General features: G+C 37.4%; 4 long non-coding RNA genes across 4 annotated transcripts; all 4 read left to right on the plus strand.

Moving 5' to 3' along the window:
- The first annotated feature begins 1,707 nt into the window (after positions 1-1,707).
- On the plus strand, positions 1,708-3,818 carry LOC311281314. The gene is made up of 3 exons (XR_014625786.1): positions 1,708-1,830; positions 1,935-2,671; positions 2,793-3,818. It is a non-coding gene; the product is annotated as an uncharacterized lncRNA (long non-coding RNA).
- Positions 3,819-5,511: 1,693 nt separating this feature from the next.
- LOC311280850 lies at positions 5,512-7,147 on the plus strand. The gene is made up of 3 exons (XR_014625740.1): positions 5,512-5,694; positions 5,785-6,585; positions 6,696-7,147. It is a non-coding gene; the product is annotated as an uncharacterized lncRNA (long non-coding RNA).
- A 3,602-nt stretch (positions 7,148-10,749) lies between these two features.
- On the plus strand, positions 10,750-12,232 carry LOC311281443. The gene is made up of 3 exons (XR_014625796.1): positions 10,750-10,844; positions 11,019-11,825; positions 11,930-12,232. It is a non-coding gene; the product is annotated as an uncharacterized lncRNA (long non-coding RNA).
- Positions 12,233-20,618: 8,386 nt separating this feature from the next.
- Positions 20,619-21,974, plus strand: LOC311280458. Its single transcript, XR_014625679.1, has 3 exons — positions 20,619-20,873; positions 20,964-21,581; positions 21,681-21,974. It is a non-coding gene; the product is annotated as an uncharacterized lncRNA (long non-coding RNA).
- The last annotated feature ends 1,279 nt before the right edge of the window (positions 21,975-23,253 follow it).

Here is a 23,253-nt window from a genome sequence, read left to right on the forward strand (position 1 = left end):
ATTAAAGCTTCATACTAGAGATACATTTCTAACAAAATCAAAAAAGTTTAAAAAATGTTTTGCCATAATAATTTTTTTTATGGACCTTTGAAAGTGGCATACATTGAATAATACTAGGGATGTACAATATATCGGCCACCACACCGGTATCGGACGATATATGGTATTTGTTCATTTTGAATGTTATTGTTATCAGCCCATTAAGAAAATTTGGCCGATATATTAAAGCCCATATATAATGTATTATTTCCTTATTATGACACTTCAGATGTGCACTGGTCACCATGATGGTTTTGAATTGCTTGAAATATGATTGGAATCACTTCGAAAGAATAATTAAGTGCTACATGTGCAGTGCAAGTCATTTAGGCTACATAAAATTATAATGAAAACATAATTCTGTGCTTGCGACATGGCTTTAATGGTGAGACTCTTTTTTTTTTATCAGTCTCTCAAAATCATATAAATATTTCGATTTAGATTTATCTGCCAATATATATCGGCTTTCACATATAAAGTATTAACGGTTATTATCGGTATTGGCCAAAATGTTCATATCAATGCATCCCTAATTATGACAGTTGAAGCCATCTCTTTCGCAGTTAAATTTAACATATTGGCATCATACACAGACTAATGGCCGAGCGAAATCCAAAATTTGTGGACCACCAATACACAACAAGCCACCTATGGCACCATTAACTAGTGTTGTAGTTTCTTGGCTACCGTGTTAAAGCTATAAGAGACTCCTGCGAGAGGTAGGCTAATGAAATAAAAATTAAGAGTATACACTCAGCAAATCAGCTGCGGGCTGGTGTTTACACTTAACTGTTCATATGTTCATATTTCACGTTTATACAACTTTTCCCCATGTAGTGTTATGACTTATGATGTCATATCCTGTACAACAACAGCTAGAGTTCGTATCTATTGAAAGGCTGCAGGGGACTCACTCTCACCCTACCAAAACCCAACATGACTAGGAACATTATTTCATTGATTCTCTTACTGTACTGGAGCCAAGGTACCAAAAGCTTTTTAAAATTATCTCCATAGCAACTGAAACAATAACCTTATATTCTTACCAATTCAATTATATTTTTTCCACAGGCACTATGGGTGGGGATGATGTTGTTCAAGAGCCTACAATTCTTCATGGACTAAAAGGGAGTTCAGCCCAAATCAACTGCAAACACAATAAGGGTTCAACCTACAGACTGATGTACTGGTACCGACAGCGTCCAGGAGAGACTATGAGACTCGTAGCGTTCACAACCTCTTACACCAGTCCAGAATATGAAAAGTCTGAGAAAAATAAATTTATGGCCAATAAAACAGTTCCTGAGAGTGGATCTCTGACTGTGAAGAATTTGGAGCCGGATGACAGAGCCATATATTTCTGTTCAGTGAGTGAATACACAGTGAATAAAACTCTGGGCAGAGTTGTACAAAAACAGGTGCATTAAAATAAGAGATGAATACTGATCAACAGGGGGCAGTGTGGTTCTTTTGGTAATTTTCAGTCTACTCACATTGCAAAATAAATGTCTCTGTTTGCACATGGTGATGCTTAAAAGAGAGATTTTAATGACTGACCATGAGCTTCATTACTGTCCCCCTTCTCTAACAGTTCAACTCATTCTGTGTAGTTTGTATCTTATCTTCCCCATTTTATCCCTTTATTTCTCTCAGGTTACACCGGTTAGGAACTGGTATAGCTGACATCACTTCCTCCTGCATGTGCCTTTGATTCACAGCAGAAACACTTAGTGAAAGAAACCATGATGGACATGTTTGACAGCATATCTCTATCTCTAATGATACTTACAGGTAAAAATAAACAAATATGCACTTGATAATTTACTTCAATATCATACAGATTGTTTTAGTCTAAACATTACTGTACACAACTGTTGTTGTTTGTTTCTCCACAGCTGCATGTCTTGGTAAATCTGTCGATCAGATGCCAGCTAACCTCATCAAGAAACAAGATGAATCTGCTGTGATCATATGTGCTTATAATATACCGAACTATGAACGGATATTATGGTACAAACAAAGTCAGGACACGGCAGGCCTCAAGTTGATGGGATACCTTTATTTTACGGATGAGACTAAAGAGCCTGAATTCACAAACAAGATCAAATTGGAGGGAGATGGAGAGACAAATGGCACTTTGACTATCAACAGCCTCAGACTGAATGACAGTGCAGTGTATTTCTGTGCAGCGTATTACACAGTGTTCACAATCACCTCTGACTCATACAAAAACCCTGTCTTTTAAACGGCTTGTTTCTGGGAAATGCATATCTATGTTCCTCCCCACACCTTTGGATTCTGATTCAGTGCCACTTCTCAGCACAATAGGTTTAGTCTTAAAGCAAATATGTTGTTTAAAAAAATTTCTAAAGGGTTTTAGTTTGTGACAGTATTAATTGCTGTTAAGTTTTTATGATGGATTGAACTATGATGAAGTGCAACAATGTTAGAGGAATTTTAGACAGGATAAAGTGGACTTATCTATGACAGGAAAACATCTGTGTGTGCGGCCTATAGCTGACATCACTTCCTCCCTCGTGTGCCTTTACTTCATAGCAGAAGAACTCAGTAGAAAGAGCCGACATGATGAACTTTTTACTTTGCATATCTGTATGTCTATTGTGGCTAACAGGTAACAGTAAAAATATGATGTTGTGCAAATAGTGATAAACGTGCATGTAAATGTAATTTATTTAATTTTATTTCAAACATTACTTCTCACTGCAAACTGTATCATCTCTCTCCATGCACAGCGGGAAATCATGCAAAAATGGTTCTCCAGAGTCCCGATGACCTCATGAAGAGCCAGGATGTATCGGCTGTTTTCACATGTTCTCACAATATACAAGACTACAACCGAATGCTGTGGTACAAACAGAGTCGAGACACGTCAGGCCTCACGCTGATGGGATACCTTAATTTTGACAAAGAGAATAAAGAGCCTGGATTCGGAAACAAGATCAATCTGGATGGAGATGGAAGAAATAATGGCACTCTGACCATCAAGAACCTCACGCTGAATGACAGTGCAGTGTATTTCTGTGCAGCGTATGACACAGTGATATACACAGTCAAATCTTAATACAAAAAGCTGTTACCTGTTACTCTAACAGGACTCACCACAGCTCTGCATCACCTGCTAAAGGCTCAGGGTTTGATTTGCTGCCAACATTGAGTTGAGATGAGATGAGATGTCTTATTTCTAAGAATGTTTGAGTAAATCCAAGTGTGAGTAGAACAAGGCCCACCACATGTTGACCTCATACAGACAATTAAGTTGATACACAAGCCAGGGTTGCCAAGATCACGGCATCCCAGAAGCTACTTGAAAACAGTTGATTTTCCCCCAGGGGTTAAAGGTTTGACATATTGCATTAAATTTGACTGAAATGTGATATTTTATATTGATAAAACTGTGCTATGAAGTTTTGTGAATCATTTGAACTGTGTTTATGATCACTACGATATAGCGGTTTTCAATTTGCATTGCAGTGACAGTAAAATATGTATTTTAGGTATGGTAATGACATATTTTGAGTTTTTTATATTTGGTATATGGTCATTAGGTTACTTTTGGGCTATTTTCGATAGGCCACTGGGCTAGTTTTTAGGGCAACCCTGACACAAGCTTTAAACTCAGCATTCCTGAAAGACAGAGGGAGCCATTTTTCTGTTAATACTAAATCAGAACATCATTGAAAAATGTGCATGTTTTACAAGAACTGTAAATTGTACGAATTATTAAGGCGTGCATAATAAAAAAAGAAACTGTTAATGTTAAACAATATGTTAATTGTCCTACTTTCCCCTTAAATGGAATTTCTACTATATACCTCACTAGCTTGTTGTCAGTGCCCACTGAGATGACATCATTTCCTATTAGAAGTGTCTTCCTGCATTTGTTGCACAGCATTGTCCCCAAAAGCATAAAGCAAAGATGACTAGTATTCTTCCAAGTGTTTGTGTTTCTCTAGTGTGCCTCACAGGTAACCGTAATGGAACCTTTTTAGTTATTAATTGTAATAATTTGAACTTGTTTTACACTGATAACATAGATGTATTTTCTCTCGATTACAGCCGTCTGTCTTGGTGAAACTGTTCTCCAGTCTCCTGGTGACTTCATCAAGAGCCCAGATGAATCTGCTGTGATCATATGTGCACACAATATATTGAATTATGACCGTATTCTTTGGTACAAAAAGGACATGGGCTTTAAATTCATGGGATACCTTAATCTTAATTCTGATTACCCAGAGTCTGAATTTAAAGACAAGATCACATTGAGTGGAGATGGAAGAAATAATGGCACTTTGACTATCAACAGCCTCAGACTGAATGACAGTGCAGTGTATTTCTGTGCAGCGTATTACACAGTGTTCACAATCACCTCTGACTCATACAAAAACCTGTGATACTAAAGCGTCAGCTTATCAGTGGGTGCAAATTCACTGACAATCTGCACCTGGACCTGTGGGGTTTGATTTAGTACAAGTTATGAACACAGAAGTAACGTATTCCCCATAATTCCTATAAAATCATTTTTGTCTAGACATTTAAAGGTTTCTTCCTGTTATGCATTACCATTTGAACTCTGTAGAAACCTCTGTAATATGTTCCTTGAGGTTCACTTATGGATAAATGGATAAATAATAAGAAAAAAGACCATATCTGTTGTAGGATGTGATAGGTTAATGAGTATTAGGGTGAAGAACAGCCACTGCCTTTAATAGACACAATGTGATGGAGTTCTCTGATATTCTTGCTTCAATGATGGACATGTAACATGATTGGCAGACCAGGCCTGCTACGACATTAACTGACTACAGATTTTAAGGTTTACTTTAACATAATAATTGGCACAATTTACATCCATGAATCCATATTTTTAAAACAGTTTATTTTAGATCCAAAGTGATTATTCCCAGTGATGCAACCCATTCTAAAATGTATGTAAATAAAGTAAACACTGGCTCAACTCACCCGCTCTCCCCTATTATGTATTATATATCATAGACATTTCTTTATTCAACTATCAGGCTGATCATTTAACAAGTCTCCTTTTCTTTAATTATCTTTAATAATAATGGGGTAAAATAATTGTGCCAAAACCAGCACAAAACTCTATATGTATAACACAGTGTTATATTTCATAGTTTAACCAACTATGACAAAGATTTTACTCTTCTATGACAAGGGTGCAAATCTATTAAAGTCTGCCTACATCAGCATGCACTTCCTCATAATGCCAAGGAGAGAATATGGAGCACATGACACACAACAACAACACAACGTATAAATACATTTGAAACCTTTTTTTTCATTCTAATTTTTCAGTTCATCATGGTAATTGTTTCTTTGTTCTTGTAAAAATCTGATTCAGGTATTGATTCAGAAACATGCAAACAAACATTTTAACATTTTCATTTTTACACTTCTTTCAGTCTAAATGCATGGCAGGAAATTGTTGTAATCACAAAAGCTGTGGATAGGAGGCGCCGAGGGTCCATACTAGAATAAAGGCATGATCATTTTGCAACGCTAAACGGGGATGAGGAATTATATCAAACCAAACTTGATATTTTTTCACTTAGAATATTTCTCCAGTCTATATCAACATGATCAGAGTTCTCCTTGTCTCGCTACTTTGGCTTACAGGTAAATATTTTATCATATAAAAAATGAGTTTAAAGGGAGTTGTTATGTAATGCAGTGTGCTCTTACATCATTTATCATTTCTTTTCACAGGTTCTGTTGTCAATGGCAGTGTTCAACAAAGTCCCTCGAATCTAATTAAAACCGAGAGAGATTCTGCAGAACTTGTCTGCACACACAACATCACATCATACACTATTATCCTCTGGTACAAACAAACACATGGACATGAATTTACATTACTGGGATATATCTGGAATAAAAATTATTTTCCAGAGGATAATTTTAAGGGAAAAATCAGTTTAAATGGTGATGGAACCAAGAATGGATCCTTAAAAATCGAAGCTCTTGCTCTCAATGACAGTGCAATGTATTTCTGTGCTGCTAGTTTACACGGTGTGATGTGCAGTCATGACACAATACAAAAAGCTCTGAAAGCAGCAGAACTATGAACCACTGCAGGGTTTCTGCACCTGCTCAAGAGATCGGCTGATAATATCCGCTGACATGAGATGCACACAAGCTGGTACAGTCATGTGGTCTGAATATCAATAGGAAAACTTAAATGGGTCATATAATGAATTCACATCTTGTTTGATGAGTCCAGACATGAAATCATGCCAAACATATCAAAACAGTAAAATAAAATTTAATCAACACAATTTTTTACAGATGCTGACAAATATTATGCTCTTAAATCGATTAAAACAGAAATATGTAAAACTGATAAAAAATGTGGAGTTTCTTCATGGGTTGAGAATGTACTGATAGCTGCCACACTGTGACATCATTTCCTGTATCTCCTGCATTTAAACTCATACTTGAGTCAATCAGCAGAGAGAGACGACATGAGTAATGCTCACTGTGTCTATGTTTTTTTTCTGCGTCTTGCAGGTAATCATTTAATATCGTCATCTAATATTGTTTTGTTAATACAAAGTACCATTGAATTAGCACTGAATTGACTTTTTACAAAGTTTATGCATTAATATATATTTCAACAGTGACCATTCTTGGTGAAAGTGTTGTCCAGACTCCTCTGGATCTCCTGAAGAAAGAAAATGAATTTGCAGAGATCAAATGTTCACACAAAGTACCAAACTATAATGTCATACAGTGGTACAAACAAAGCCAGAGCATCATGGACCTTCGGCTCATGGGATACCTTAATATTCAACAAGAGGCCAAAGAGACTGAATTTAAAGACCCCATTGATAAGATCAAACTGAGTGGAGATGGAAGAAATAATGTGACCCTGAAAATCAACAGCCTCAGACTGAATGACAGTGCAGTGTATTTCTGTGCAGCGTATTACACAGTGTTCACAATCACCTCGGACTCATACAAAAACCTTCCTGTGATGTACAAGTTTATCAGTAACTGCAAATTCACCATCACTTTACACCTGAATCTGTGGTTGAGTAAATATAATCTTCAATAAGCAAAAAACAGCAGGTTGAACATATGGTAGTATTCTATCAAATATAATTTTCAGAATGAGAGACTGGCATACTGCATCAGAGAACAATATGTGAAATAGTAAACATTTTGCAATAATCATTTCAAACAGTAGTATGCTAAATTGTTGTCACATAATTTGACCTCTTTATGTTTGTCATATTATATGCTTGTTTAATTCGGGGGTGTCCAGTTATAATCTGATATTCTGAGTAAGCAAGCAAGTAAATAGATAGGTATGTAAATAAGTAAAGTACGGTAGCAAGCAATCCAGCTGTCAAGATGTAGTAGTTATTGTAATCACTTGGAGGAGCTCTTGATTAATTTATGTGCAAATTATGTTGCACTAAAAGCTTTGAAATATTACTGCATTGCTCAAACACAACTTAAAATGCAGAACACTGATCACTTTAGCACAGCAATCAAAACATCATTATTTAGTGCATTTGTATTATTTGGGATGTACATTTAGGGAAAATGGATGGCATTTGCTTGATAAATAAACATTAATTATTTTGGATTCAGTAGAAGACAGAATGTCATACAGGTTTGGAATGATATGAGGGTGAGTAAGGGTGAGTAAATCGTATGATGTAACGACACATGAGAGACAGTGCTCACACCTCTTCTGTTTAGTGACAGCAAATGAGAGCGGTCACATATTGTGTTGGCAGATCAGAAAAAAAACCAACGTATATTCCTGCTTCAAGTTTGGCAAAACTTTGTTTTGAAACCAAGTGGCGGGATGAATCCAGCTGTAGTATTTCTGATAATATCCCTTCATTGGAGCTCAGGTATCTCACATTTCTCAATGATAAATGAGCATTGAAATCATATCTGAATTGTACGTACAGATTTTATTGCATCCTTCTCTCTCTTTTTTTTGCCAGGTTTTGCTGATGTAAATGATATTACACAGTCTCCAAACATAATGTTACCTCTTAAGGAAAATGCCACTCTGACTTGCAGTCACACAAAAGGTGTTTCTTACGACAGAATGTACTGGTTCATTCAGCATCAAGGAAAGACTATGGAGCTCATCGTGTATACAACAAGCTTTGGCACGGTGGAATTTGGAAAGCTCAACAAGGAAAAATATTCAGTCAATTATAAATCTGCAGAGAAGGGTTTTCTTAGTGTGATCAATCTGGAGACTCATGACAGTGCGCTGTATTTGTGTGCCGTGAGTGAACACAGTGCAGCAGAATCACTTCACAGATGTACAAAAACTGTCACGAGAAGTGATATAGAAGATCACACAGACAGGTGGCACTCGTGCACAACATCACAATACAGCCTTATAGAAGGATTAAGATCCTAATGTGTTTTTGTATGACATCAACCATTTAAGTTTAAATATTTTTCAGCAATTTCTTTTTTTTTTACTCATTCTGTGTCAAAACTAACCAAATTAATAGCAAAATCTCAATACATTTTCTTTTCAACATGCCTCCCAGGTTGTTGTGATTTTGGTGAATGTGATTTCACCAAGTAGAACATGTTCCTGGATCAACATCCTTGTTGATCCTAGAGCAACATCCCAATAAACCAATCAGATCAGAGGGATGGACAGAATATCTAGGCGCAGACAGGAGGGTGTCAGGTTTGGGGACCACACGATTTCGTCTCTGCTCTTTGCGGATGATGTTGTCGTGCTGGCCCCTTCAGGACCTTCAGCATGCACTGGGACGGTTTGCAGCAGAGTGTGAAGCGGCTGGGATGAGAATCAGCGCCTCCAAATCCGAGGCCATGGTTCTCAGTCGGAAAAGGGTGACTTGCCCACTTCAGGTTGGTGGAGAGTTCCTGCCTCAAGTGGAGGAGTTCAAGTATCTTGGGGTCTTGTTCACGAGTGAGGGAAGGATGCAACGGGAGATTGACAGACGGATCGGTGCAGCTTCTGCAGTAATGCGGTCGATGTACCGGTCTGTCGTGGCGAAGAAAGAGCTGAGCCGCAAGGCGAAGCTCTCGATTTACCGGTCAATCTACGTTCCTACTCTCACCTATGGTCATGAGCTGTGGGTCATGACCGAAAGGACAAGATCCCGGATACAGGCGGCCGAAATGAGCTTTCTCCGCAGGGTGGCTGGGCGATCCCTTAGAGACAGGGTGAGAAGCTCTGTCACTCGGGAGGAGCTCAGAGTAGAGCCGCTGCTCCTCCACATCGAGAGGGGTCAGCTGAGGTGGCTCGGGCATCTGTTCCGGATGCCTCCTGGACGCCTTCCCGGGAATGGACTATGTCTCCCGGCTGGCCTGGGAACGCCTCGGTGTCTCCCCAGAAGAGCTGGAGAAAGTGTCTAGGGAGAGGGAGGTCTGGGCATCTTTGCTTAGACTGCTGTCCCTGCGACCCAGCCCCGGATAAGAGGAAGAAGATGGATGGATCAGAGGGATAGGGGATAGTTTTTTAGTTAATGTCAAGTTTAGGCTTACAACAAGGGTTAGGGGCTTCCACAGCATTCTTATTCATCCTATCATTTCCCTCTGATTTTAAGATGAAATGGGTAGGGTTAGGCTTAGGGGTATGGATGGGGTTAGGGTTATGTTTTTGGACAGGAATGTTGTTCTAGGATCAACAATAGATGTGACCTGTGATTTGACCAAGTGCAACATGTTCCTGGATCAACATCTTTGTTGATCCTGGAACAACACTGAAATCAACCAATCAGATTTGAGGGAAACGTTTACAGTTTATGTCAAGTTTAGGCTTACTACCTAAACTAGTGTCAGGTGCTTCTACATCAGTGTTATGCACCTATCATTTCCCTCTGATTTTAGGGATAAGTTATGGGTAGGGATAGTTTTAGGGGTAGGGATAGGGTTGGGACTAAATTTTCAGTCAGGAATGTTGTTCCAGGATCAACAAAATATGTTGATCCAGGAATGTCTAACTTGGCAAAATCAGAGGGTAATTTTAGGAGAACAAGAATCACGTAGAAGCCTTTAACCTATAAGGTAAACCTAAAATTTACATGAATCCCTCAAATCTGATTGGTTGATTGGAATGTTGTTCCAGGATCAACTTTTACGGACTGCACATTGACACTACGTCATTCATTAATTTCACAAATCATCACAATATTGCTATGGTATACCTGTTAACACTTTTCAAACTTGGCACACCATTATCAAATACGAGACACATGAGAACCAAAGCCATTTGACATCATTGCCATCAATTCTGGTGCAACAAGTCATAAATTTCAAATATGCACAAGTTCAAATAAGAATTAAGAGCTACGATAGAAAAGGAAAACTATCAGTGAATAAAAACGTTTCAGTTTTTTCCTTACTCAAAGCTATGCTGTTTTGGCTTCAGAAGACATTTTCCCCCCTAACTAGTGCTTTTATATGGCAGCAGGAACATGCGTTTACAGACTTGGAACGCCATGCGATGTGGGTGAGTAATAGAAAAGAGAATTTTAAACAATTCCTTTAGAAATCCAGCTTTAGGATATGTAGCAAAGCTGAAATTTGACACACGGACAGCAGGAGGTGGTGTTAACCATGACTCCTGGGAACACAACCTTTCTCGTACTAACTTAACCTACTATTACACTCAAAACGAGTTTGTGTTCTCTCTAAGGTAGTGAGAGGAAGGTGATGGTGAAGGTTTGTCACCTTATACACACACACACGCATCTCTTTTCTGAACATGTTCAGGACTCTTGTCAGCGTTGCTTTTCTCATCTGTCTCTCAGGTACAAACTATTTGATTATTCACATCCTTCACATTGTTTGTGAAGTTATGGTATCACTATTAATTATTAGAATACATGATATAAATCAGTTATTATTCAATAAATCAAGAGGCTAAATTAATAAACAGAACTGCATTATGTTTTATATATATATTACACTTTTTTTTTAAACAGATGTTTCCAATAGCCAAGATGTCCATCAGACTCAAACTGATCTGATCAAATTTCCTGGACAATCAGAAGAGCTCCACTGTTCTCACAGTTCATCTTACAATGTCATGCTCTGGTACAAACAAACACGTGGTGGAAGTTTGGAGTTGCTTGGATATCTTGTGGGTACAAGTGAAACAGTTGAGGATAAATTCCAAAAGAAAATAAATCTGGAAGGCAATGCAAATAAAAACAGCGTTTTAAAACTACAGAGTCTTTCGCCTGAGGACAGTGCAGTGTACTTCTGCGCTGCTAGTACACACAGTGCTGTGGGTTCCCTTCCTTCTCTGCAAAAACCCTGCTGTATTAATAACATGACATTACAATGAGCGGAAACCGGAGCTTTCATGCTTACCATGAGATCGGCTGATAATATCCGCTGACATGAGATGCACACCATCTGGTACAGTCATGTGGTCTGAATATTAATAGGAAAACTTAAACAAGTCATATAATGAATTCACATATTGTTTGATGAGGCCAGACATGAAATCATGCCAAACATATCAAAACAATAAAATAACATTTAATCAACACAATTTTTTACAGATGCTGACAAATATTTTGCTCTTAAATTGGTTAAAACAGAAATATGTAACACTGATAAAAAAAGTGGAGTTTCTTCATGGGTTGAGAATGTACTGATAGCTGCCACACTGTGACATCATTTCCTGTATCTCCTGCATTTAAACTCATACTTGAGTCAATCAGCAGAGAGAGCCGACATGAGTCATGTTCCTTGTGTCTATGTTTTTTTTCTGTGTCTTGCAGGTAATCATTTGTCATCTAATATTGATTTGTTAATACACTGTACCATTGAATTAGCACTGAATTGACTTTTTGCAAAGTTTATGCATTAATATATCTTTCAACAGTGACCATTCTTGGTGAAAGTGTTGTCCAGACTCCTCTGGATCTCCTGAAGAAAGAAAATGAATTTGCAGAGATCAAATGTTCACACAGTATTCAAAACTATTATATTGTACAGTGGTACAAACAAAGCCAGAGCATCATGGATCTTCGGCTCATGGGATACCTTAATATTCAACAAGAGGCCAAAGAGACTGAATTTAAAGACCCCATTGATAAGATCAAACTGAGTGGAGATGGAAGAAATAATGTGACCCTGAAAATCAACAGCCTCAGACTGAATGACAGTGCAGTGTATTTCTGTGCAGCGTATTACACAGTGTTCACAATCACCTCTGACTCATACAAAAACCCTACTGTGATGTACATGTTTATCAGTAACTGCAAATTCACCATCACTTTACACCTGAATCTGTGGTTGAGTAAATATAATCTTCAATAAGCAAAAACAGCAGGTTAAACATATGGTAGTATTCTATCAAATATAATTTTCAGAATGAGAGACTGGCATACTGCATCAGAGAACAATATGTGAAATAGTAAACATTTTGCAATAATCATTTCAAACAGTAGTATGCTAAATTGTTGTCACATAATTTGACCTCTTTATGTTTGTCATATTATATGCTTGTTTAATTCAGGGGTGTCCAGTTATAATCTGATATTTCTAAGTAAGAAAGCAAGTAAATAGATATGTATGTAAATAAGTAAAGTACAGTAGCACTTTATTTTACAGTATGTATAGCAATTACAATAACTGGGTTATAGTACTAACGCTGAACCTACCTCTAAACCCAGCCTTAACCCATTACATTACTCAGTACTTAGGTAAATACACTGTAAGTATACATACTGTAAAATAAAGTGTAACCTAAAGTACTTTACTTAAAGTAACCTACTATACTTTTTCAAATATATATACTGTGTAAACTGAATACTGCAAAATATTGTGAGTATATGATACATGGGCTCTGTCTAATCAAGCAGTCAAGATGCAGTAGTTATTGTAATCACTTGGAGGAGCTCTTGATTCATTTATGTGCAAATTATGTTGCACTAAAAGCTTTGAAATATTACTGCATTGCTCAAACACAACTTAAAATGCAGAACACTGATCACTTTAGCACAGCAATCAAAACATCATTATTTAGTGCATTTGTATTATTTGGGATGTACATTTAGGGAAAATGGATGGCATTTGCTTGATAAATAAACATGAATTATTTTGTATTCAGTAGAAGAAAGAATGTCATACAGGTTTGGAATGATATGAGGGTGAGTAAATGATGACAGAATTTACATTTTTGGATGAAATGTCCCTTTATCTGTTTCCAGTCATTCACTTTCCAATTGACTTCCTTGCATCTAAACTGTTTGCACCCACATCCCAAAAATTGCTCTTCTGCTGGACTTGTAGGTTTTGAACACAACCCAGAACTTTTTTTTTTTACATCGTATGATGTAATGACACTGTGCTCACACCTCTTCTGTTTAGTGACAGCAAATGAGAGCGGTCACATATTGTGTTGGCAGATCAGAAAAAAAAAAAAAGTATATTCCTGCTTCAAGATTGGCATTGTTTTGAAACCAAGTGGCAAGATGAATCCAGTTGTAGTATTTCTGATAATATCCCTTCAGTGGAGCTCAGGTATCTCACATTCTCAATGATAAATGAGCATTGAAATCATATCTGAATTGCATTTATGTTAACTGTTAAAAACTCTTTTACATGTAAACTATTGCATCCTTCTCTCTTTTTTGCCAGGTTTTGCTGATGTAAATGATATTACACAGTCTCCAAACATAATGTTACCTCTTAAGGAAAATGCCACTCTGGCTTGCAGTCACACAAAAGATTCTACTTATAACCAAATGTACTGGTTTATTCAGCATCAAGGACAGACTATGGAGCTCATCGTGTACGCAACAAGTTTTGGCACGGTGGAATTTGGAAAGCTCAACAAGGAAAAATATTCAGTCAATTATAAATCTGCAGAGAAGGGTTTTCTTACTGTGATCAATCTGGAGACTCATGACAGTGCGCTGTATTTGTGTGCCGTGAGTGAACACAGTGCAGCAGAATCACTTCACAGATGTACAAAAACTGTCACGAGAAGTGATATAGAAGATCACACAGACAGGTGGCACTCGTGCACAACATCACAATACAGCCTTATTGAAGGATTAAGATCCTAATGTGTTTTTGTATGACATTTTCAGCACATTCTTTTTTTGACTTAAAGGAACATGCCGACTTTTTGGGACTTTAGCTTATTCACCGTATCCCCCAGAGTTAGATAAGTCCATACATACCTTTTTAATCTCCGTGCATGCCGTAACTCTGTCTGACGCACTCACCGCTAGCCTAGCTTAGCACAAAGACTGGAGGTAAACGGCTCCAGCTAGCATACTGCTCCCAATAAGTGACAAAATAATGCCAACATTTTCCTATTTACATGTTGTGATTGTCACGACACGCACACGAAACGGCAATAGTCCAAGTGCAGTTTTATTTAGGGTAATCCGTATCACAAGCAAAGGTCGAAATCCATATAGCAGTCCAAAACACAGAAAATAAACAGGCATGAAACACAGAGAAGCGGGTGACACAATACAAGGATACCAGAACGAATGATACAACAGGCAGGGTATAAATACACAAATACTGACAAGGTAAGTGAGAACAGCTGAGTGCAATGATAGTGATAAGTGCCGACAAAGGATTGTGGGAATTGCAGTTCATGAAGATGTGGTGACGGTATGGGGAGAGACCTCTAGAGGACAACCAGGGAACACCAACCAGACACTGTGACAGTGATTTGTATAGTCACAGCGTGTACGAATAACAAGGTCACATGAGACACAACCATCTTCTAACCGTATACATACTGGGAACTATATTCTCAGAAGACGAAGCACTGCTACTTCTGCGGAGTGATTTACTCCAATTCTGAGCGAACTCTGCTCTTCACCACGGGGCTTCTCAGGCGCTGCGAGCAAATCACTCCGCCCAAGTAGCAGTGCTTCGCCTTCTGAGAATATGTGACCATGTTATTTGTACACGCTGTGACTATACAAATCACAACATGTAAATAGGAAAATGTTGGCGTTATTTTGTCACTTATTGGGAGCAGTCGGGTCAATTTTTTATTTTTATTTTTAATTTTTACAGATTGGGCTTTGGTCGGACTCGGGCTCATTTAGCTTTTCTCCTTTCATCGTGCCCATAATATACGTGCAGAGCGCAGGCTACTGTATGAAATATTGTTATATTGATAATATTATAAATATGCAACGCAATATGCAATCACGCGAGTAACGCGACGCGCGTGCACTGCATTAGGTGACAGTTGACCATGCAGAGCATCAGGGAGAAGTTGGAGCGTAAGGAGTTACTAAAAGTTCCCAATACTTCAGAACAAGCTGCATTTTGAAAGAGTTTTAATTTGATTACAGAGCCTGAAGCCTTCAACAGTGGATGCTATTCTTTTTCTTCACAACGATCGTGAATAAACAGTGAATGAGCCTACTCAGTTCAACAGATTTTTTTTTCTTTATTATATTTTTTATTATTATTTAACGTTAGCCAGGTGGCGAAGAGTTCTTTGAAACGTTGTTCTTCAGTAAAGTTACTTGACATCAAAAAAAGGTAGGCCGTAAATCTTTATTTACTGCTGGATCACATTTGGCTATATAATATTCTCTACTGCATGCTTATGCTTCTCTGTAATGGACAGTCTGTATTCATATTTGTGGGCATAATTGTCGGTGGTGGTAGTTATGTTTGAGGCCTATAATAAAATTTTACCTAGTAGCGTGTGTGTGTATGTGTGTGCGTCTAACAGAGACAGTGCGCATCAGAGAGTGCGCGTCAGAGAGAGCTCAAAGTGATTTTGATGTTGGTCTCGGGTCGGGTTCGGGCTGAAAAATTGCAGACGTTTTCGGGCTGGGGCTGGATTAGGGCTTGAACACCACGGGCCAGGTCTCGGTTAGGGCTCTAGGCAGTTTGCAAGCTGGAGCCGTTTACCTCCAGTCTTTGTGCTAAGCTAGGCTAGCGCTGGGTGCGTCAGACAGAGTTACGGCACGCACGGAGATGAAAATGTATGTATGGATTTATCTAACTCTGGGGGATACGGTGAATAAGCCAAAGTCCCAAAAAGTCAGCGTGTTCCTTTAAAGTAACCTACTATACTTTTTCAAATATATATATACTGTGTAAACTGAATACTGCAAAATATTGTGAGTATATGATACATGGGCTCTGTTAATCTAGCTGTCAAGATGTAGTAGTTATTGTAATCACTTGGAGGAGCTCTTGATTAATTTATGTGCAAATGATGTTGCACTAAAAGCTTTGAAATATTACTGCATTGCTCAAACACAACTTAAAATGCAGAACACTGATCACTTTAGCACAGCAATCAAAACATCATCATTTAGTGCATTTGTATTATTTGGGATGTACATTTAGGGAAAATGGATGGCATTTGCTTGATAAATAAACATAAATTATTTTGTATTCAGTAGAAGAAAGAACATCATACAGGTTTGGAATGATATGAGGGTGAGTAAATGATGACAGAATTTACATTTTTGGATGAAATGTCCCTTTATCTGTTTCCAGTCATTCACTTTCCAATTGACTTCCTTGCATCTAAACCGTTTGCACCCACATCCCAAAAATGGCTCTTCTGCTGGACTTGTTGGTTTTGAACACAACCCAGAACTTTTTTTTTTACATCGTATGATGTAATGACACTGTGCTCACACCTCTTCTGTTTAGTGACAGCAAATGAGAGCGGTCACATATTGTGTTGGCAGATCAGAAAAAAAAAAGGAGTATATTCCTGCTTCAAGATTGGCATTGTTTTGAAACCAAGTGGCAAGATGAATCCAGTTGTAGTATTTCTGATAATATCCCTTCAGTGGAGCTCAGGTATCTCACATTCTCAATGAAAAATGAGCATTGAAATCATATCTGAATTGCATTTATGTTAACTGTTAAAAACACTTTTGCATGTAAACTATTGCATCCTTCTCTCTCTTTTTTTGCCAGGTTTTGCTGATGTAAATGATATTACACAGTCTCCAAACATAATGTTACCTCTTAAGGAAAATGCCACTCTGGCTTGCAGTCACACAAAAGATTCTACTTATAACAGAATGTACTGGTTCATTCAGCATCAAGGAAAGACTATGGAGCTCATCGTGTATGCAACAAGTTTTGGCACGGTGGAATTTGGAAAGCTCAACAAGGAAAAATATTCAGTCAATTATAAATCTGCAGAGAAGGGTTTTCTTACTGTGATCAATCTGGAGACTCATGACAGTGCGCTGTATTTGTGTGCCGTGAGTGAACACAGTGCAGCAGAATCACCTCACAGATGTACAAAAACTGTCACGAGAAGTGATATAGAAGATCACACAGACAGGTGGCACTCGTGCACAACATCACAATACAGCCTTATAGAAGGATTAAGATCCTAATGTGTTTTTGTATGACATCAACCATTTAAGTTTAAATCTTTTTCAGCTATTTCTTTTTTTGACTCATTCTATGTCGAAAACGAACTAAATTAATAGCAAAATCTCAATACATTTTCTTTACAACATGCCTCACAGGGCATGTTGGAACAACATTGAAATCAACCAATCAGATTTGAGGGACAAGTGTACAGTTTATGTCAAGTTTAGGCTTACATTCCGGGTTAGGTGCTTCTACATCAGTGTTATTCACCTTTAATTTCCCTCTGATTTTAGGGATAAGTTATGGGTAGGGTTAGGTTTAGGGGTAGGTATAGGACTACATTTTCAGTCAGGAATGTTGTTCCAGGATCAACAAAAAATGTTGATCCAGGAATGTCTAACTTGGCAAAATCAGAGGGTAATTTTAGGAGAACAAGAATCATGTAGAAGGCTTTAACCTATGAGGTAAACCTAAAATTTACATAAATCCCTCAAATCTGATTGGTTGATTGGAATGTTGTTCCAGGATCAACTTTTACGGACTGCACATTGACACTATGTCATTCATTAATTTCATAAATCATCACAATATTGCTATGGTATACCTGTTAACACTTTTAAAACTTGGTACACCATTATCAAATACGAGACACATGAAGACCAAAGCCATTTGACATCCTTGCCATCAATTCTGGTCATGAATTTCAAATATGCACAAGTTTTTTATTTATTTAAGAGCTACGATGGAAAGGAAAACTATCAGTGAATAAAAACGTTTCTGTATTTTCCTTACTTAAAGCTATACTGTATAGATTCAGAAGTGTAGGCAAACATTCCTTTTTTCCTAGTGTGTGCTTTCATATGGCAAGGGGCAGCATGAATATGCTATACACTTACTTTATACAGACTTGGAACAACATGCGATGTGGGTGAGTAATCGAAAACAGAATTTTAAACTATTCCTTTAGAAATCCAGCTTTAGGATATGTAGCGAACCTGAAATTTGACACACGGACAGCAGGAGGTGGTGTTAACCATGACTCCTGTGAACACAACCTTTCTCGTACTAACTTAACCTATTACACTCAAAACGAGTGTGTGTTCTCTCTAAGGTAGTGAGAGGAAGGTGATGGTGAAGGTTTGTCACCTTATACACACACACACACACACACACACACACACACACACACACACACACACGCATCTCTTTTCTGAACATGTTCAGGACTCTTGTCAGCGTTGCTTTTCTCATCTGTCTCTCAGGTACAAACTATTGACTATTCACATCACACATTGTTTGTGAAGTTATGGTATCACTTTTAATTATTAGAATACATGATATAAATAAATGATTATTCAATAAATCAAGAGGCTAAATTAATAAACAGAACTGCATTATGTCATTTATATATATTAAATTTTTTTTTTATTTAAACAGATGTTTCCAATAGCCAAGATGTCCATCAGACTCAAACTGATCTGATCAAATTTCCTGGACAATCAGAAGAGCTCCACTGTTCTCACAGTTCATCTTACAATGTCATGCTCTGGTACAAACAAACACGTGGTGGAAGTTTGGAGTTGCTTGGATATCTTGTGGGTACTAGTGAAACAGTTGAGGATAAATTCCAAAAGAAAATAAATCTGGGAGGCAATTCAAATAAAAACAGCGTTTTAAAACTACAGAGTCTTTCGCCTGAGGACAGTGCAGTGTACTTCTGCGCTGCTAGTGCACACAGTGCTGTGGGTTCCCTTCCTTCTCTGCAAAAACCCTGCTGTATTAATAACATGACATTACAATGAGTGGAAACCGGAGCTTTCATGCTTCAAAAACTGTGTAAAAGCACCATACAACTATCCATATTGAAGCCATGCAAACACACAACAGCTTTGTGTGATGGACAGCCTGAAATGTACTTTTATTTTCCCATTTGGGAGCTTAATGTCCCTATTTCCCAATAAAAAAGCTAACATGAGCATGAGAGTTATATTAAATAATTTAATTAAAATTCTAATCTAAAGGGGGGGGGGCACCTTATCATTCATGTTGTAGTTTGAAAAGTGACCAACAGAGGGAAGTGTTGTAATTGTGTGTAGATGTACCTTAGATTTGAACTCAATATCCTCTGTTCAAGATGGAAACGTTTCTTAAATCTCATATCTCATTCATTCGGCACTGGCAACAGGATCACTCTGTTCACCATCTTAATGCAAATTAACTTATAAGGCCTCAAACATGTGTCAACTTATGATCAAATTAACTTTTGCAACCTGTATATGTTCTTCACTCTGGATTCAGGGTATGTGTTCTTATTTCTTTTATATAAAACCTGTTCACTTATATGATATCAGCTAAACACCAATCTGTAGAGTTGAAATTCATTATTCATGTTCTTGTTTTTGTAGGTTCCTCTCTCAGTGAAGTTCATCAGAAACCTCATGACATGCTAGTGAATGTTCTCGAGTCTCCAGCGCTTCACTGTTCTCACAGCATCTCAGGCTATGATCGTATCCTGTGGTATAAACAAACCCAGGACAGACAGCTTGTTTTTTTGGGATATCTCCTTGGTTCGATGCCTCAGTTAGAGACTGAAGTCAAAAACAAATTGGCTCTAGAAGGAAATGGAAATGATAATGGCAAATTAACCATAAAAAAACTTGAGTTTAATGACACTGGCACATATTTCTGCGCGGCATCTCCACAGTGCCACACATGTGCTGTATCACCTCTACAGAAACCTGCTGACAGGCTACATTTGCCCACAAAATGATTATCACATTGAAGTTGTTTTGTCTTACGATTTAATCTGACAATGTGGTTTACCGTCCAAACATCTGCTATAGTTCAGAAAAAGATACACTATATTCTAAGAATGTTTTGCTAATGTTCTCCGAACGTTCAAAATGACATTTTAATATGTTTTTAACAGGTTTTTTTTTTTTCTTGGTTATGCAAACGTTAGGAGAACGTTTCATTTCGCAGATGTTATGGTATTGTTACTTTTTAATGTTCTCTGAAGATTATGAAACAAGTAACATTTATAAATGTTATGCCGGGTTCAGACAACACGATATCAGCACAAAACAAGCCATTTGACAAAGGGTGCATAATATGACACAGTGACTATCATACCAGACAAAAATATTGTGTAGTCTGAACCCGACATTAGACAAACGTCCAACTAAAACATTTCTGAAAAAAACGTTCACGTTGTATAGATAATACTTTTGTGCTAACATTTAAACACCACAACTTTGAAGAAACATTCTATTACTGTTACCGAAAGCATGTTTGTTCATAACTTTGAGAGAACCTTGCCATAATGTTGAAGTTCTGGAGAATGTTCCCTGTTAGCTGGGAGGTGTGATGTCACATCCTGTGTCTTTTACCTCAAATGACTTCAGTTCCGACTCTCACTCGGGGCTCATTCAACATGACACAACTTTTGGTTGTGGTTATTGCCTCTGTGTTCTGGCAAACAGGTAATTCAGCGCCCATCAGTAGTATACATATTTAAAAATGAGTACAGTTTTACATTACTCATAATTATTACATCATTTCCTTTTGTCCAGGACCTGCTAGTAGCAGTAAAGTTCACCAAGAACCTCCTGATCTACTACTGAATCTTAATGGCACATTGGATCTCAAGTGCAGCCACAGCAGTTCTGAATTTGTCAGTATTTTGTGGTATCGGCAGCTGATTGGTGCTTCAGATTTAAAACTCATTGGATTTCTGTATTATAAATCACTAACTATTGAGAAAGAATTTACAGAGTTCTTTAATGTGAGTGGGGACGGAGAAAAAGAAGCACATCTTCAATCTATAAAATTAAGGCAAACTCAAGACAATGGCATGTACTTCTGTGCTGCACGAGCACAGTACTAAAAATGAACATTGAGCCCCACAAAAACCCTCTCTGAGATCTCACCTGTTAGACAACATCCTTACACATTTGCAAAGATCACATCAATTTGTTTCCCCAAACAGCTTTAACTGAATGCATCAGCTCTGTTTTCTGTCAGCTGGGGGCAGTGTGTCTTCACACACTGGGTTTTTTTTTTTCATGGCATTCTGTAAGTCTACTATATGAATCCACATCAGACCTGTCACTACAACTAAAGCACCCACTATAAACTCATAATGCTCCTGAAACTCGTTATATGTATAAGTTTGGCTTCATTAGTCCCAGGTAATGGTGATTCTTTTTGGTTAATTCTTTCAATGTCACAATATTCTTCATAATTATACAACTTTAAGTTTGTAATTGTGATTTCAATTCTTTCCACAGGCGAAAAGGTGGACATGACTGTTCACCAGAAACCTTATGATCTGATAATAAATGATGGAGAATCTCATGATATTAAGTGCTTTCACAAAATCCCAAACTATGACCGCCTGCTGTGGTACAAGCAATCCAAGAGCAAAGAGTTAACATTCATGGGATATCTTTTGGGTGACACTGGATACCCAGACAAACCTTTTGAGGACAAAATTAAAATACAGGGAGATGCCAATAAGTTTAATGGCTCTTTAACTTTGATCAGTCCTACATCAGAGAGTAATGCTGTTTATTTCTGTGCAGCCTATTACACAGTAACACCAAATCTGTTCCTCCCATACAAAAACCTATCGCTAAGCATTATTGTTAGGTCTCACACCTGTGATAAACCACTGCTAGATACACTATAACTCTGTTCCAAAACCTAGTGAGTTTTAACACTAGGACAGAATTTTAACACTCCATGATGATTTCATGTGAACTCACAACTGATTCTCACAGCGTTGCTAAGCTAATGACACAATTCTCAAATAAGCAATAAAACAGTATACACAAATATTGGATTAAATAGTCAATTTGAATTACATTTCAGTAAACAGTTCTTAAAAGTACAAATTTGTTCTTAGTGTGTAGAACATTCACACAGGGTCCCACTTTATATTAGGTGTCTTTTAACTATATGTACAAAAGTTACAATGTACTTATCGTGCTCATGTTGTATTGCACAAACACTTTGCTGTTATTGAGGCGGATGACCGGTAAGTTTAGCGACAGGTTTGATGGTATGGTTGGGTTTAAGGGCATTGTTACGCATCACAACACTGTAAAAAATTTCTAACCCTCCCAAATCAAAAATTTCAAGTGACCGATAACATCTAAATTTTTCAATTGGCCCAAGTGAAATTCTGTCAATTATAAAATTAAATTTACAGAATTTCACTTGGGCCAATTGAAAAATTTTTGATTTGGGAGGGTTAGAATTTTTTTACAGTGAAGTTACGTAATCAGATTACTTTTTTCAAGCAACTATAGTAAAGTAACACACTACTTTTAAATTTACAACAAAATATCTGAGTTTCTTTTTCAAAAAAGTAATGCAAGTTACTTTGTTTTCCTACAAAATGGGCATTGTATCAAATGATTAATTTAAATGTTAGTAGAGCATAGCTAAAGACACTTAATATAAAGTGGGACCATCTAAAGAACCTTTCATCACTATAAAGAACATTTGTGTTGGAAAGTTTTTCCATTTAGCTTATTGCAGTGCATTAAGGGATTACTTTCTTCACAAATGGTATATTATATGATGCTAACTTAGAATTTTGATCAAAATAGGATATGTTAGAGAGCAAGACAGCATAGGCAACTACTAAACATACTGGCACACCAAATGATGTTCAATATAATGACAAGAAGGAATACAGTTTTGGTAACTGGTTTTGAGTATCAGACAAAACTCTAATACAGTTTCAGATACCAGACAAAACGGATGTCTTCTGACGGGATCTGATAAAGAGACTGGATCCAATATTCGGGAGATCCGGTCTAACATTTTTGGTGTAATCAAACATCTAACACATAG

This window comes from Rutilus rutilus (genome assembly GCF_951802725.1).
Source record: "Rutilus rutilus genome assembly, chromosome: 21".
Taxonomy (NCBI): domain Eukaryota; kingdom Metazoa; phylum Chordata; class Actinopteri; order Cypriniformes; family Leuciscidae; genus Rutilus; species Rutilus rutilus.